This window comes from Perca fluviatilis, chromosome 9 (assembly GCF_010015445.1).
Source record: "Perca fluviatilis chromosome 9, GENO_Pfluv_1.0, whole genome shotgun sequence".
Lineage (NCBI taxonomy): Eukaryota > Metazoa > Chordata > Actinopteri > Perciformes > Percidae > Perca > Perca fluviatilis.
The window spans coordinates 37,433,034-37,450,761 of record NC_053120.1 but is presented as its reverse complement, the minus strand read 5'-3'; the positions used below and the strand labels follow the sequence as shown (position 1 = coordinate 37,450,761).

The 17,728-nt window shown below is 43.2% G+C and overlaps 1 protein-coding gene across 11 annotated transcripts in view; it reads right to left on the bottom strand.

Moving 5' to 3' along the window:
• Positions 1-17,728, bottom strand: part of dab1a (DAB adaptor protein 1a) — a 331,663-nt gene that overhangs the window by 37,377 nt on the left and 276,558 nt on the right. The gene's annotated exons all lie outside the window — the stretch shown is intronic.

The window sequence follows — 17,728 nt, the reverse complement described above, 5'->3', positions numbered from 1 at the left end:
ACACACCTGGCATGGCGTACCTGCCTGCGATCTGGCCACGCTGCTGGGTTAACGGAAATAGAGCCTGCGGTGTCCTCTTGTGCGCACAGACGAGCAACTAGCCATTGACTTGTGGAGGTAAACATTTTTTAAAAGTGCTGAGAAAGTATACGGCTGTGGCCCAGCCAAAAGCAGCCATAGTACAGGTCCAAGCTACAGATGCTAGCGACATCTTGTCATTAGGGCTGGGCGATATGGAGAAAATCAAATATCGTGATATAAATACCTCGATATCGATACCACAACAATATTGTAGTGTTGACTATTGGTGCTTTCACAAAATATTTACACACTGAGTTTTGATAAATAATCATCAGTAATGTGGATATAATGACTGAGTGGGTAAAGACAAATAATAGAACAGTTAAAACAGTCTGGTAAGTTCAGAAAAGTACATCACTTTACTGTAATGCAGCCTTTAAAATCAGGACAACACAACACTTATGCCATATCACGATATTGCGATATCCAAAATCTAAGACGATATCTAGTCTGATATCACGATATCAATATAATATAGATATATTGCCCAGCTCTACTTATGTTACTAGGTCAGATCGGAGGCTTGCAAGTATTGAACTGTGGTATCATATGAATGCCACCGGTCAATGCACATGGGATTAGAGTTAAAACTGTGACTGCTCTCCTCTCCAGCTATTTCTCCTGCGAAATAATGGTGTGACATTTTGCTGTTATCTCCCCCGTCTCTCCCTCTCTCCTCACCCTCTATTGTGTGCGAGATTGTCGCCATTGTACGCATGCATTAGTGAGTGTTGCGATGGCGAGCCTGTGTTGACCTTGCTGTTGTCCAGGAAGTCTATACGTTATCTCCTGAAGTGACTACAACGCTCCTCTTCACACACACAATACAGAGCAGAGAGAGAGAGAGAGAGAGAGAGAGAGAGAGAGAGAGAGGCCGCTCAGAAGGCTGAACTCACTTTCTCTTTGTGTCGTGCTCTCTCCATCTTTCTCCCATTCTGTTTCTCTATCTCTGACCTGCAGTGCGCAAATATTTCATCATCAAATATTGTATAGGAGAAACACTCCTGCATCTGTGTGTGTGTGTGTGTCTCTGCATTGTGTTTCTGGGTGTGTATATGTGAGTGAAAGACTGCAATAGCGATAGTGAGAGGGAGAGGCATAATGATAATGCAGCATATTCAGATAATATATTGAGGCATTAGTTTTGTACTCTATACCAGCGTGACTCTTGGAAGGTCGTATAGTCAGAGTGATGGAGAGGTCCCACTCCTCCTCTCTTCCTTCTTTTACACTCCCTTCATTCACACAGAGTCCCTACAGCACTGCAGTAAAGTAGAAATGAGCACTTTAACCACAGGCAAGCGCATTGTGTTATATGGCTCTACTGAATCACCTTCGTCCAACACTAATCTCCCACCCACCATCGGCTTTGTCTGCCACGAACACACACAAACATGCCCATTTTTTGTTTTTAATGCTTCATTAGCATCACCTGAATTAAATCATATTTACGCTGGATTCTAGAGGTTGGACAGTGTTTAAGGAATTTTAGGGCCACAAAAGGCCTCATTATCAGAGAAATTTCTCATGCTGGGTTTAGCCAATCGTGTTAACAGCCCTGCAATGGGAAAGCCGGATATAGAAAGTTTTGAAAGTCCAAGGCTGCCAGAGATGTTTTTAAAAATGTATTTGTCTGAAAATCCAAGAGATAAACACTTCACCCTGTTCTCCATTGATAAAAAATACACCTACAAACATAAATATTGCGTGGATGAGCTCATTTCTCTGAATCATTGAGCAGACACACTCAGTCACAGTCTCACTTCGAGTAAATCATGACTGTCTGCCTCAGAGTCTTCAGAGACAAAAGAGCTGAAGAACATCTGTCCTATTTCGGAGAGAGAGATAGAGAAACGCTCTCTCTATTGTGTCACGTCTCAGTTGGGCTGAGATGAGAGTGAGTGATTAAGCCACCGGAGGATTGTTTCTGTTCAATGCCGAAGATGTTTGAATACAATTAAATATTGCCTTCATTAAACTTGAAACAGTCCCGTGAAATGTGCATATAGGCTAGAACACACAAACAAGCGCGCTCAGCAGCTCTGATGACCCGCCATCTCTATCCCCTGCATAAATAACATGAAACATGCCAATGCTGCTCATACTGTACAGTAGACCTATCACATCCCAACACCAGCCTGTCAGGAAAAACAACAGCTTTAAATCTCTTTGACTGCTTGTGAAACCAAATACGAAAGTTTAATTTAATATTTGAGAAGAAGTTACATTTTTGTTACCCACCAACAAGCATGGAAGGTGCCCTGCTGAGTTTTCAAACAAACATTCAGTGTAAATCGCAAAAAAAGCATTATATCTATCCTTGAGGACTAAAAAATGTGTTGAGTCCATTTCCATCCTCATAAAACACGTGCAAAGTGGATTGTTTTAATATATGAAACTGTGAATTGTTTACATTTACTCAGTCGTCTTCTTCCTTGATTTTGTTAGCACATTGCTACATTTGTTAGTGTGTTGATGACACAATCACCGGAACAGCATGAAAACAAACGCAGAATGTAAATCCGAGAGAGCGCCTGCATGCTCGTGTGTGTGCAACATCGTGCACGTGCATAATACAAATATATCAGGGACTCTCTTAGAAAACATTGCTCCAGAGTGCTTCTTGGGTGAAAAACGGCAGAGGGTACCACAAAATGTTGGGTTGCAACCATAGACTGTATATTAATGGACAGCGCATGTGTGACATCACCCATTGGTTTGTGGAGATCTGCTATCCGTCGTTGAGTTTGCCGTTACGGGTGCAGCCATCCTGGTTGCGGATGTGACGATTTTAGACGAGAGGAAGGAGTGAGGGAGGGGCCCTTACACTCTACGTTACGTTACACACTTTCACTGGCAATCACATCATAGCCACGCCCTAAAACACCCCCTGCTTTATCGCAGATTTTAAAATCAACGAGACCATAATTCAAAAAATGAACATCATTCTGTGTTGCAGAAGACTTAAAACTAGCGATTGAGACCATAAACTCATTATGAAAATGTTTACTGAGGTAATAAATCAAGTGAGAAGTAGGTCACTTTCTCATAGACTCCTTTTGCAACCGCACGTGTCTCCCCCTGCTGGAATTCAGATAGAATGCAGGTTTAAGGCACTTCCGCATTTAAAGCACTTTGCCGAACCGGATGCTTTGTCCATTAATATTAACAGTCTATGGTTGCAACCTGATCAGAATCTCCATGTTTGAAAAATCTTTTGATAAGATCTTTTTTAGTCTCGCATTGCCAGACCTTCCTCCACAGCGCTGCGGAGGAGGGTCTGGTTAGTCCACACAGCATTCACAGGATGGGAGAAAAACATGCTCTGGTTTATTGTTATTTCTTTAAACCAATCACAATCGTCTTGGGCGGTGCTAAGCTCCGGACGGTACCACGATAATGCTGCAAAATAGCCTCGGAAAGGAACTTGTACCTTCAGAGGTTGTTTTTAGTGTTGAAACAGAAAACTCAGATTAGACACACAGTCTAGCTAGCTGTCTGGATTTACCCTGCAGAGATCTGAGGGGCAGTTAACCATAGTCCTCACAAATCCACCGGAGTTTAAAATTCCAACACAAAGAAAGAGGAAGGTCACGGACATCCGGACGAAAATGAGGGACATCCGGCGGAACCTCCGGCAGCACCTGAACAATCCCGGAAACGAAACGTCATCGATATAGACTAGATACTTGTTAATCATACAAATGGAACAGCTATTCCCATGTAATTGTAAAACCAAGAAACTTGATTTGAATGTTACTTTTTTTTCTCCTCTTGAAGTATATCATTTCATCAGAATTTTGATGCATTCATCTGAGGACTGTTACATAGTCTGGGCTGTGCAGAACTTCCTCTGTGAGTGTATGTATGTAAACGTGTGAGTGTTAAATAACACTGGATGCGTCCAGCTGCTTTTGTCTCACTGGAACAGCGGTTTTCATTTGAGTTCAACCCTTTAAGGCCTGCTCCCTCCATGTGCATCCATCACCATTACTGCTGCTACACTAGCACACCGAGGGACAGAAACACAGAGGGAGGGAGAAGTGGGGAAAGGCCAAGAGGGGAAGAAAAAGAGAAAAAGGTATGGGGCGGGAGGGACCATGGGTTACTTCTCCTGCTGAGTGGTTTATATGATTACCTTTTGGGAGCATGTTCCATGAAAGACCTCCCTGTCTGTGTGTGTGTGTGTGTCTGTGTGTGTGTGTTTGTGTGTGTGTGTGTGTGTGTGTGTCAGCAGGGGAATAATTCAGTCTTCTGTAAATAAATGTCCGTTATTGCTGTGACCCCGCCGAGCTTCAAACACAACTAATGAAAGAATCTTCCGTTTCATCTGTCATGGCTGCTCCACACCCACCCACACAAACGCTTAAACGCTTCCTCTTATCACCAGAAACCCAACCAAACAAACGTTCACACATTCTCTCTCTCACACACACACACACACACACCCTACCATCCCAACACTAATGAAAGGGTCTTCTGGTGCATCAGTCATGGCAGCTTCACAGGTGAACACACACTGAGACACGTCGTCTTTTACTCTCATTCACACATACAAACTTCCACCCACATCTGCGCGACCCAACAGAAGTACGACCACGCCATACACAGCTACAGTGCCACACCAGAGTCTTAGCGTGCGCGTGTCTGTGTTTGTGAGTACTTGGTATGCAGGGTCGGTTTGACTGTCTGTCTGAAGCAACAAGCAGAGAGGGAGGGAAGGACATAAAGCGCAGAGCAAAGGACGGAAAAGCAGGAATAGAATGTGATGGATGGATGAATGAGCTAAGGCCTCCGTTGGATAAATGTCACTCAGGATTAGAGCGTTATGACAAGCAGAACCCCCCTGACTCTCTTCACACACACACACACACACACACACACACACACACACACACACACACAAACGCACATGCACACACAGGTGATCGATAGCAAGTGACTGCTGGTACAGTACATCTAGCCCTTCAGGAATGCCCCTAGCATCGCCCCTGGCAACTGAAACCATCTGCATCTTGTGCCCCCAACCCCTCTTTGTCTTCGCACGACTTTTCCCCTTTGGTCAGGTTACATTTAATAAATAATAAAATCTGATTTATTTTTCTCCTGCAGTATTGCCAGACACTGCACTGAAGGGAAAATACTCGTTTATTATAACCTGAACTATAGGTTTGTAGGCTTGGCCGTCATTTCTTTTAGTTATGATAACATTGCCACCAAAGTGATTTCTGAAATATGGAAAACCCTGCAACATTGCTGCAAGGACAGGTTGTAACCAAGACAACAGTTTAGCCAGATTATCTGAAACACTTTAAAGAACCTGAAATACTGGTAATAACTGTTGCATTTTTTTATTATCATTTTGGGGCTTTTCCACCTTTAATGGATAGGACAGCTAGGTGAGAAAGGGGAGAGAGACGGGGGGGAGACATGCAGGAAATCGTCGGACTCGAACCCTGGACCTCTGCGTTGAGGCATAAACCTCTATGTTTATGTGCGCCTGCTCTACCCACTGAACCAACCCGGCCACAACTGTTGCATTTTTTACAGTAAATAAAATAGCTCCGTGTTAAACCAGTAGGTTGGTCTGTAAACTGACAGTTTGAGTAACCAAGTTCATACTTTTTTACTAATCACCTTGGTTTTAACATCTGTCTGATTGAATGCTCGTGTTTCTTGCCCCATCAAACTTCTTTTCAGCGATGTTGCCGCATTCCTAGATCTCAGCAATGTTAATGTTATCAATACTGATAAAAAAAATGATAGCTAACCCTATGAGAATAAGGCCCAAGTTGTATTGGAATGACCCTTTCCGTCATTTTCTGTCTGGCTTATTCCCTACCCACAAGAAAAGCTCATTTGTTGCCATCTTATTTGATTCATGACCTATATACATACACAGTTCCAGTAGAAGAGATTAGATGTTCCTGCTTTTAGACTGATGTTAATGTGTCCAAACATGCTTTAGATGACCTGCAGAGGTATTTGGGGTCATCTTCAATGGGGCAGTTTTTCTCTATTCAAATGCATGCTGATCATCCAGGCTGAAGATTAAAGCCAAGTGCAAAGGGCTTTAAGTGTAAGGCCAATAACGCATAACAGTCTAGTCCATTAATTTCATTAGACAATAGACTTAGGCCGTTAGTTTGAGGCCAGTGGGTAAGAATGAGTGAGAGATGTAGCAGCTCTCTGTGTATTAGAAAGGTGGCTCTTTGTGATGTTTTTTACAGGAAGTTTGCTGGCATCTTCCTGTTCCACATGTCTGTGAAACGTCTGATATTCCTCAGAAGTAGAGATGCACCAATAGACCGGCCGGTAACCGGAATTGCCGGTTTTCACGTGCTCGGCCATGACCGGCGACCGGCAGGTCAGTCTGACATATGCCGATTTCATGCCGGTCAACGCTACAATTAACTGACAACATAAGTTATACATTTTTTTAGTTGGATATTGGATCTGAAAAGAAGGAAATGGTTCTAACATTGCACTTTAGATGTGTGTGAATTTCCAACACCAGGAGTAATTTATATAGTTCTATTTTATAGTGATCCATTATCTGTTCAAAAAATTTTCTATTTTCTGTGCAAATGTTCTATTAAAGAAAAGATTATTTGTGTGTGCTGTAAAGTGGTTAGAACAAATTAAATCGGAATCGGCTAAAATCGGTACCGGCTGGCCTAACTCAATGAAAATCGGAAATCGTAATCGGCCTAGAAAGTTGTAATCGGTGCATCTCTACTCAGAAGTGATGTTAGTGGCACAAAAGCTGATGCCACTGCTTATTTTCAGCTGGCCTGTATTGTTCGCAGTGGCTGGTGTAAAGTGAGTCGCGTGTTTCACTGTGCTTCAGATGAAGAAGCACCCAGAGGCTCTTAACTACAGCTGGGATGGTTCCCGACAAACACTCAACAGCACATGAGGGAACCCGGCAGTTACTCTCCAATTAATCCTGCTTCTAAACCCTGCTGCCGAATGTGTGTGTGTCAGCTTTTTGTGCTTTGTTTACCTATCAAAGACTTGTTCAGATGAAGTGCTCACTCGTACCCACTCTCACACGGACTATTTTAAACCCACAAACAGCATGTGCCAAGAAAACAACAAGTTCCCCCTTCTGCTCATGCTTAATTCGGGCCGATTGATTTGGCACATGAGCGCTCACACTTGACTGAGTATACGCACATGCACATGTTACAAAAACATAGCTGTAGTTGCTGAAGTGAAACGCCGGGTGTAAAATGAGATTATAAAGTTCTGTTGTCACTCATCAAATAAATGAGTGCTCTGCGTTTGGTGAGGTGCATTTTTTTTTTCGTCTTATTTGCAACATGACTGCTGCTGTGTTTACCAAATGAAGATGCTGCTTTTGAGCTTTTGACAATCGCAATTTTCTTCCCCCTCTCTCATCCTAACATGACTTTTTTCTCCATTTCTTTTCCCCTTTCCCCCAGCTCCACGTCCCCAACTGCCACTCTGACCTGGACGCAGCGGCACAGCCAGAGACCGGCCTGTCTGTGCATGAAAATGTGTGTCCTGAGGCATCCGGAGCCATCCTCGCTGGCAGAAAAACATTAGCACAGAAACTATACGTCAGGGACGAACGCAACCCCCCATGAGTTTTGTGCTTGTTATTTTTCTTTGCATTGATCGTATCCAGCCACAAAACCCACTGAGGATTGTGTGTACGCACGACTATCATTGCAAGAGTTGATTTCATTGCTCACTTTCTGGTATGCAGTGAAGTAGAATCTCATAGAAATTTCGGAAATGCTTGAAGCTTTTAAGGTGCACAAACACAACTCCCTGCTCCCAGCCTGTATACTTCAGCAAAGTGGTTTTCATCGCGCATGTTTTTGTTTATTATTTTCACCATAACATGATGTACCGTGTAATATGAAAAAGGCACTCAGCTGAATTTGCTCTATGTACACAGTACATTAAGACTTGATGACCAATGTCATCCACATCATCTGAGTGCTGCTAAATTCCATTTAACACACACACACAGACATACAGCATGTTCTATGGAGGAATAAGGGGATTTATTCATTTCATCCTTTTCTATGTTCTCCCCATTTAATACGAAGGCAACAATAACTCTGCTGCCATGAGGCTATGAGCCCCCACCACCTCTCTCCTCCACCCAGCATCCCTCTGTCTGTGTAGGACGGTTGGCGCTAAAGCTCTTTTCTCACCCTGGCTTTAATTACAAGGTAATTGGTCTCACTAACGAAGGGAAACATGGCCTGCGAGTGTGCATGTAACTGTGTCTATGTGCATATGTGTGTGTATCTGTGTGCGTCTAGTGTGTGTGTGTGTGTTTTGTTTGTGGGTGCAGCTGTGTGTGTTCTGGGCTCTGACAGGGTATCAGAAGGGTAGGCTGTGTAAACAAGCCGCTAGCATCCTGTCATGGAATGCTGAAGCGGTTCCCCCTGTGGACTACACTCTCGGTCGCCGCTGAGCCGCCACTCACTCACTCACACAAGGCACGCGCGCACACACACACACACGCGCACACACACACACACACACACACACACACACACAATTCCGCCTCTGCATAAATGTTTATATAGTGCTGCAAAAGTAGTTCCCTGAGCCTGCAGTGTGAGCATCCACCAAATACCTCACAAAAAAGCACCTCACACTTTGTCACAGTCATTCTTCTGTTAGTCCCTCACCTGAATACACACACACACAAACACACACACACTATTTAGTCTGTTCAAACACTAAAAGACCCTTCTGACTGAAAAGTGTCGAAACTATTTGTTTCCTAAATCTGTCTGTGTGAACAGGAGGTGTGCTTGTGTATGTCCTCGTGTGTGGTTTATGTACATGTGTGTGTGCGCGCGCGCGCGTGCGTGCATGCATGCGTGTGTGCGAGACTGTCAAACACTAGAGGCCCTTCTTTCATCGCATGAGGAAACACAGGTAACTCCTTAAAACACAGCAGTCCTCCTTTCCTGCCGAGGCGTGTTTGCCAGAACAAAGCCCTCTCTCATGTCTGTCATCTCTGCCAAAATATGGAACCACTGAAGTTGTTGTCCTTCCCCCTCTCTATCTATCTGTGTCTCATCTTGCGTAATGAACCTCTTCCCTTCATTCGCTCAGCCGGGGTCCCGGAAGAGAGGACTGGAGCAAAGAAGGGCTGAGGAACACCATAGAGCATGAAAGGGAAAAGGAGGCTCTGCCATCTGCCAGAGTGTTATTTCCTCCTACCTCCTCACTTTGTACGTACTATAGGCGCCATCTTGGGAAAACAGTCATGACCAGTCGAACGGCGAACGCAGTGCTTGAGCTATGTTACTGGTTACTGGTTGCACGGCGTTCGGCGTTCGACTGGTCGCGACTGTTTTCCCAAGATGGCGCCTGCATGTATACGTGAACGGTAATGTCTTTATAAACTATCTTTTTAATAATAAACTGTCTGTACACTTACAAAGTTCTCAATGCTTTGGTTTACATGTAGGGACCCTCATGATGCTACTGTTGAAGTGTGGTGCTATTTTGAGCCTTGTTAGTGGTATAGAAATAGAGATTTCTTTTTACTTTACCCGTGCCCCGGCGACTAGCTTTATAAGCTAATTAGCGGTTTGCGCTAAAACTGGTCACATTCGATTAGCATGAAAACATATCCCAGAGAATGGTCGACTCGGTACACATATGTTATTAACCCCTAGGTTAACTTTGCACTGAATTTGTCCTTTAAATCCAACGGACATTAAAAGGCTAGTTTTTCCCGTTAACAGCATACATTTCTGCTTTGTACATCTGTAAATTACAAAAATCAGTACAAAGAAGGGGAGAAATGTATTAATTATTATTTATTTAATACCTGTTTAACTTTTTGCCTTGTTTATCAGATAGTTACAGTGTAGAGACAGGAAATTAAAGAAGAGGGAGGAGGGTTAGAGTGAGTCTGTTGTTCTATTTGCTGTTGCATGACTCGGATGTTCGAGTTAGATATATATATATATATATATATATATATATATATATATATATATATATATATATATATATTAGGGGTGTACAATTCAGAAAATGTCACGATTTGATTCAATATCAATTTTCGATTCAAAAACGATTCTGGATTAAAAAACCGATTCACAGTATGTAAATGTAGTTACATTTCCCATGTATGTGTGTGTGTATATATATATATATATATATATATATCTTAAACATCCCTTAATACATTCATGTGGATTTTTTATTTAGTATCTTTTATTGTCCATATTATTCATGTGGATTTGTTATTTGTTATTTTAACATCCTGATATGATGTATGTGTATGTTGTGTGTGATGTCTGTAAGATACTGGGACCTGGAATTTCCCCTTGGGGATCAATAAAGTATCTTTATATCTATCATGTGATTGCAGTAGACATACAAAAATAACCCCTAAAATATATATAATACTAAAGTATTCCTGTTTTGTGAATGAAGGAACCAAGCAGCGACACTCAGCCCCTAAAGTTTCTGAACCTTTGGAAAGTACTACCACTGGAAGAGGGACTTTTTTTTTTTTTTTTAAAGACCTGTAACTATCATTCAGGAACTAAATTTAGTTCCTGGTTCCACCAGTCGAAATGCAGGTTTAGTTGCTAACTTCCGCAAAAAAGTTCTTGGTCCCCTGGGAAAGTTCCTGTGGTGTGGTGTATTTGTTTACAACTATCCTCCGACATCGCTGTCAATCCAACATGTACAGCGGCCCGCCCAACTCGGATGCTTGGAGATTAAAGGAGCATTTCTGCATTCCTCCTTTCAATAGTAACACAATCATTAACAAGAAATCTGAAAAACACTTTGACATGAGGTCACTTTTGTGTTTTCAGTTATAAATTATCTTCACGGATTAAAAGAACAGACTTCTGCAATATTATTTGCCCAACAAGACATACAAAAGAATACACATTTTGCTATAAATCATGGTACTGATGGGTCTTTGATGAGCTCTGTACAGACCGCTCTGTTTGTGTGTTGTGAGGAAACTGAAATAGAAAACAGCAGCCTGTCAATATCCAACAAATGAGAAATGTCCTTTCATCGCGCAGTCCTTCAACCAGCACCGCGGGGTGAGGGTATCGGCCTCTATTCGAGCCTGTGTGTGACATTGGGACATTTTCCTTTTGTGCAAATTATGAGCAGGGAGCAAACTGTTGCTATGGAGACTGTAGTTAGTGATGCGGTGGGCAAAGCCTCACCAACTAATGTGCAGGAGAGGACTGAGCTCAACATACTGGGAGGATCACAGAGTGCACAAGCTACCACAGGCACACACACATAGTCCGAGACTCAAAAAAAGCTAATAAAAGGCTTTCACTGATCTATATTTCCTCTCCGAGTCAGGCGTTTTGAATGCTTATTCGCTGTGGTCACATTTGAAAGCTTGGATGAAGCTTTTTTAACACTCGGGAACATGGGCAGAAGAGTGTGTCATTGGAGCTGCTGCACAGAAAGAAGATGTGGGTTTGCTGAGTGGAATGAGATGCCTGCCTGGGAATAACATTGCTCACATTTCACCACCCTTACCTGCACTCCTAAGTTATTATTGTGCTAAGAAAAAGTGGATGGATAAATAGATGGGTACGATGAGAGCACAGACTGGTGGAGGAGCAGACAGCAGGATGGATGGAATCACTACTTTCCCAGAAATAAACTGATGGGAGAGAAGGGCCGAGGATAGCAGGAGAGGACAGAGTGGAGGCAGTTATCTCTAAATATAGTTTACGTGCTGGAAAAGCAACGTTTGGAAAGAGTGTTCCCCTATCTGCTGCTGAGTGTCATCGCTGTCTTCTATCCCCGCCTATCCACTATTGGCCTCCACTGAAAAGCCACAACAGCAGCCAGCCAATTCAATTCAATTCAATCTCTGTCTGATTGGAGGGAACAGATCTGATTACCTCTCATAGAAGACACACACAAACACACGCACTACACACACACACTCAAAATACCGTTGTTTGTACTCTAAGATTCCTCGGGGAGAGATATCAGAGTAAATGGCTTCGGTGATTGCGCCAGATAGACTGGATGTGTGCATAATATCCACACGAAGAAGATAATGTGTTTGCTAATCGCACACCAGAGACGAGCAAACCCACACCCACACACACACACAAAGGATAACAGCTGCACAGCTATAACAGCTGCACAGCTATAACCCTTAACCACTCTTGTCATGCCGTTGGCTGCCAGCTACACTGTAGAAACACACTCCCACACATACTCAGTCAAACCCCATTGTGGGAGAGTCGTGATTTTTCAGAGTTGTGATGACAGTCAACAGCAGCAGCGGAAGTTATTAAAACTTCATAATCCTATTCTGTGCAACATCATGAAAGACCGACACGCATCAGTGAATGTTTTATTTGAACATTTAATGATGTTATGAATACAATACTGCAAATAGAAAAGAAAATAAGTCTTTGTCTGTTGGCCAGAGCGGGCAATAAATGCCAAAAAATTCAAACGTTGTTAGGTTTACAAGTAGAGTTTTAGGAATTAATATCAGCCAAAGAATCCAAATGATTGCCGGTTACCTGTCAAAGTGGCTGCTTGGGTAGGCCAGCTTACCAATCAGAGTCACAATTTATCAATGGCTGGCCTAAAATATTCATTCACAACCCTGATAATGTCCATACGTATATATTCTAACAACAACACAGGCACGATGCCAGCTTCACAGAGATATTCTAAAATCAGCACTGTTTATAGACAGTAGTCAGGTTTCTCTATTTTGAGCTGTTTTTGTATCTATTCTAGCTTTTTGTTTAGTTTTGTCAGAATGGAGCCACTGGAGAGAAATGAACTTCACACTGCATCAACTGTGCATAACTACTGCAGCCATTTTTGTTTTTCTAAGTTACACAACTGAACTAAATTAGAGTACTGTAAAATAATGCCCCAATGTCTCTCTGCCAGCTTGTTAACAGACCACTACCAGACCCTGTTTTGACAAGAGATCCTCTGGAGGGCTAAGCAAAATCAGAGCATACGTTCATTAAGAACAGCTTGAGTGTAGTCTGTAATCATATTAACTACGCTACATTTGACCAAAAAAAATGCCCTGTTGTGGAAATCCTACGTTGTGGTGTCAGGGTGATTTGCTTGCACGGTGAGAGTGAGAAATGCGATTCAAAGAGTCCCCAGAGTAAGGTGTCCATGGTTCATCATACTTCATTAGCAAGGTGGGCGCTGGGATGTTCAAGTTTTAAGCGGAAAAACAAAACTGTCTGCTGCGGTCGGGCTTAAATGTCAAACTGGCTCGCTGTTCTATTTTGACACGCACATAAAAGTGTCTGCGCTGGCAGACTGTCAACTCCATGTTTTATTGATCATGAAGAATATCAAAATGTGTTTCCTTTTAACTAAACTAATGGTTATACTAATTAACACTCAAGGCATCTTAGTGGAGTCTCTAGAATCTCTTTGCTCACTTTCAGGCTGCAACAGACAGACAGGGACCCCAGACAAGGACCCCAGACAGGGACCCCCAGCCCCCCTCAACAGGTTGCAAAACGTTTGAAAGGTTGCGTGATTGATTACCAAGTTAGGAAAGAAGAACAAACATACACTCGGTGCCCAGTTTATCCCTGTTCACCACCCTCCCCTCAGGCAGACTGAGAACCCCCAGCACACACACAAATAGACTCCCGAACATATTACAGAAATCATACACACATCCACACATCCAAACATAAAAAACATACACACATCCCTTGCCCCCCTCAGTGCAATCGGACTCTGTGCAATAACTGCTGCGTTTACGTTTTTTTTTTTACTCTATGCTGCTATTTGGAAAGGATGGCTCCAACATAATTTCGTTGTACTGCATACAATGACAATAAAGATCTATCTATCTATCTATCTATCTATCTATCTATCTATCTATCTATCTATCTATCTATCAGGCATGCCTGACGCCTCTGCCATAAAGTCTACTTTCATGATGCTTATAATGTTGTTTTGTTGGTAAATTCAATTATAACTTGGAGCACTGAGGTCATAAGGCTCTATTCATATGGCACTAGATTTACCAGTGAACCCCCTCCCCCCACACACACCCACACCCACACACCCCACACACACACACACACACACACACACCTGTTTTTGTGTTCGACCCCAAATAACAGAGATGCCAATTTGCATGTGACTATTACCTGGGGACCTCTAGTAATTTGTAATAATTGAGGAGGTCGTCTGTGATCTTAATCCCAATGCGAATCTGCCACGTCTGTTATTAGTCAAGTACAAATTCCGCCGCAAAAAACCACAGAGGTTGAACTTCTCAGAGTTCACACATACATGCAACCTGTGATGAGGGGTCGTGAGAAGGCATCGCTTTGCTATAAAGGGTCACGGGCCAAGTCTAAATCACCAGCTACATTAACAATGAAATCGATATGATTAGGTGCACAGGTAGAGGAGGTGGGGGAGAAGGGAGGTGGAGGGTGGACGGGAGAAAATTAGAGAGGGATAGAGAGGTGGACAGATGTAATCTTTCTGGATTTATTGAGGATTAATGAAGACTATTATACTTCAAGAATCATGCCTGACCAATAAGACTAAGACGTATCCACTGTCAGAGGAAGCAGAAAGCTGCAGTTATTTCCTCAGGTCGTGTCGATGCTAAATGTCGAAGGTTATCTCCATCTTGTCGTGGTAATTCAATAAAAACCTTGTGGTAGAGAAAAAAAAAACCCTGCTCTTAGAAGAATGACCCCTGAGCTCACCGATGAAACATAATTGTGTGTACAAAAAAAGAAAACACACACACGTGCACTCACAGACCCACAGATACACAGTGATGCATAGACCCAGTCACAGGCCATCTGTGATTAATGCGTGACACGCAGCAGTCCCATAGTCCTTTTCATTCCATTCTTCACCACAGAAGTGTGAACCAAAGGCCTGAGATTAAACAGCTCTCCTTCACATTGACTCATTAGTCTCTCTCCCTCTCTCCGTGATCAGTCTTTCTCCCTCTCTCCGTGATCAGTCTCTCCTCTGTGTCTCACTCAATCCAGGGCAAGGTCATGTAGGAGTCAGAGCAGTGGGCGGAGGAGGATGAGGAGGGAGAGGAAGGATATTAGAAGAGTAAAGGACTACCCTGCGGGGATTCTCACAACAGTGGAGCTGCCATTTACGCCCTAATGATGATCAGCTTTTCAGTGGATCTATTTTAATTCAAATTTCACATCCAGCTACTCCAAAGAGACAGAAACTAGGGGCTGGACTAAAACGGAAACATATGTATGAAGTGTATGTACACGAGGGTTTCAGGTCATACACATGAAGCACAATAACAGGATCACGATCAAGGGTTCCTATTCCCAGTGCACGCTAGTTGCTTGTGTGTGGTATATGATTGCATTTGACTTTCATCACCCTGCTGTGTGTGTGTTTGTGTGTGTATCTGAATGTGTGTGTATGCGTGTATCTGTATGCGTGTGTGAGTGTCTGTGTGTGTGTGTGTGTGTGTGTGTGTGTGTGTGTGTGTGTGTGTGTGTGTGTGTGTGTGTGTGTGTGTGTGTCGGGAAGACTGACCCAGATCAGAACAGAGATGAGTACTCTGTGTAAGCCCAGCTCGACGACCCTGTAGCCGAGTAAATTCTACGCCCCATTTTCGTTTTAAAAGGGATTCAGAATGAGACAAGGTGTGTGTGTGTGTGTGTGAGTGAGTGAGTGAGTGTGTGTGCGTGCGAGAGAGAGAGAGAGAGAGAGAGAGAGAGAGAGACGGGAAAGAAGGCAGAGAGGAGAAGCTACAAAACCCTCAAGTCTAAATGCTGAAGGCAAACCATTCATCTTTCCTCTCATATGCTCTTCTGGGCTTCAATCCCAGTCCTAGTGTGTGTGTGTGTGTGTGTGTGTGTGTGTGTGTGTGTGTGTGTGTGTGTGTGTGTGTGTGTGTGCGCCTCCCCACATATGGAGAGCAGTCTGAATGATGAACATGATCTTCATTGCAGCAGAACAATGCTGTTTCTAAATAGGACATGAGAGGCATTCAGCCTTCCCTCACACACTGTGTATGGGGGAGCAGACACCTGTTTGCAGGGGCTGAGGCGCGTCATGTGCAATGAGGCATCTGCTGCAGGTGATAGCGAGGGTGCGTGTACCGTGTGGGTTTCTGTGTGGTTGTGTGCATCCATTAAGTGTCGTTCCCAACGGTGTCCGGACTTTCTGCTACATCAATCAGATGCTTATTCAGAGAGTGCTAGGTGTCGCTCTTGCAGTCGGGCAGGTGGCAGCGAGCAGCTGGGTGATGGCTGCCAGCCTGGCCCCTGGCATCACCTCTGCTCTGAGCCCACACAGGCCTGCTCTCATACACCTGCTAGCTACCTGCCTCTGGAGCTTTTCCCACCTGGATCTGTTTGCTTCTCACCAACCACAACATCCCGGCACCTGTTTGGTAAGAACCTACTGTACTGCCTCATAGAGTAATTCATTGGGTGTTGGGGGTAAGCACTTTTTATTTTACTATATCTCTTTACATACATTTTTTTATTTAACAGTTAACCTAGAAACAATCAGACATACATTTAAATGCCCTCTGTAAATAGAAAGTATTACATAGATGCTGCCCTGCTGGTAGGGGCAGTTTTTTACAACTTAACTTACTTTCACTTAACTACAGTGCAGTACAAGTCAATCAGATGTCCGTGATCTGCGTAACGACAGTACAGTGCAATGTTTGCCTTCAACAGAGCGACAGTAATAACCTAATATACCATCATTACTGAGATTAAACTACATTCTTGGTTATGTTTGCACTGAATGACTCATTCAATAAACAGAAACATAACTCTTGCAGCGCACATGAACAGGTGCGCTATATTAGCTCACACATAAAATAGCACCCTCGTGAATGAGCCTACTGTTGCTAACGTACATTCATAAATCCTACATAACATCATCCCGTAACTACAGGACATCCGACGTACTTATTGATGCACGCACACAGACAGTAGTGTCGACAAACTTACCGTATTTTCCGGACTATAAGTCACACTTTTTTTCCTACTTTGGCTGGTCCTGCGACTTAAAGTCAGGTGCGACTTATATATCAAAATATATATAATTTAACATGTTTTTACATGTTAATACATACTGAAAACATTACCATCTACAGCCGCGAGAGGGCGCTCTAGGCTTGTGACAACTAGAATGCTGCTCCTAAAGACTGAGAAAGAAAAGAGATAACAAACTGCAAATTACCGAAAACGGGAATCGAGCAGCAGAAAGTTTGAAATGAGGGAGAAACTTGTGAGGGACTGGCCAAAAGGTGACTCTTACTGCAATGAAGAAAACAAAGAAACCTAATCGGCTAATCGCGGGCTGAGAGCAAGATGGCCAGAGCTGGAGGAAGGAGTCGGGAGGGGCTCGTCAACAGTGCAGTTACGTAGCCACGCCTTTTAATACATCCATGCTCCATGCCCTGGTAGCTAGTTGTTCTGTGTGCTATTGTATAGTTCAATAACTGTTAATGTGTTACGTTAACATACCGGACACCTATCGTATTCAGCCTGTTGTTCTGTGTGCTATTGTGTAGTTGACAGATGAAGAAAAAAAAAGAAATTCTAAATAAATGCGACTTATAGTCCGGTGCGACTTATATATGTTTTTTTTCCTCTTCATGACG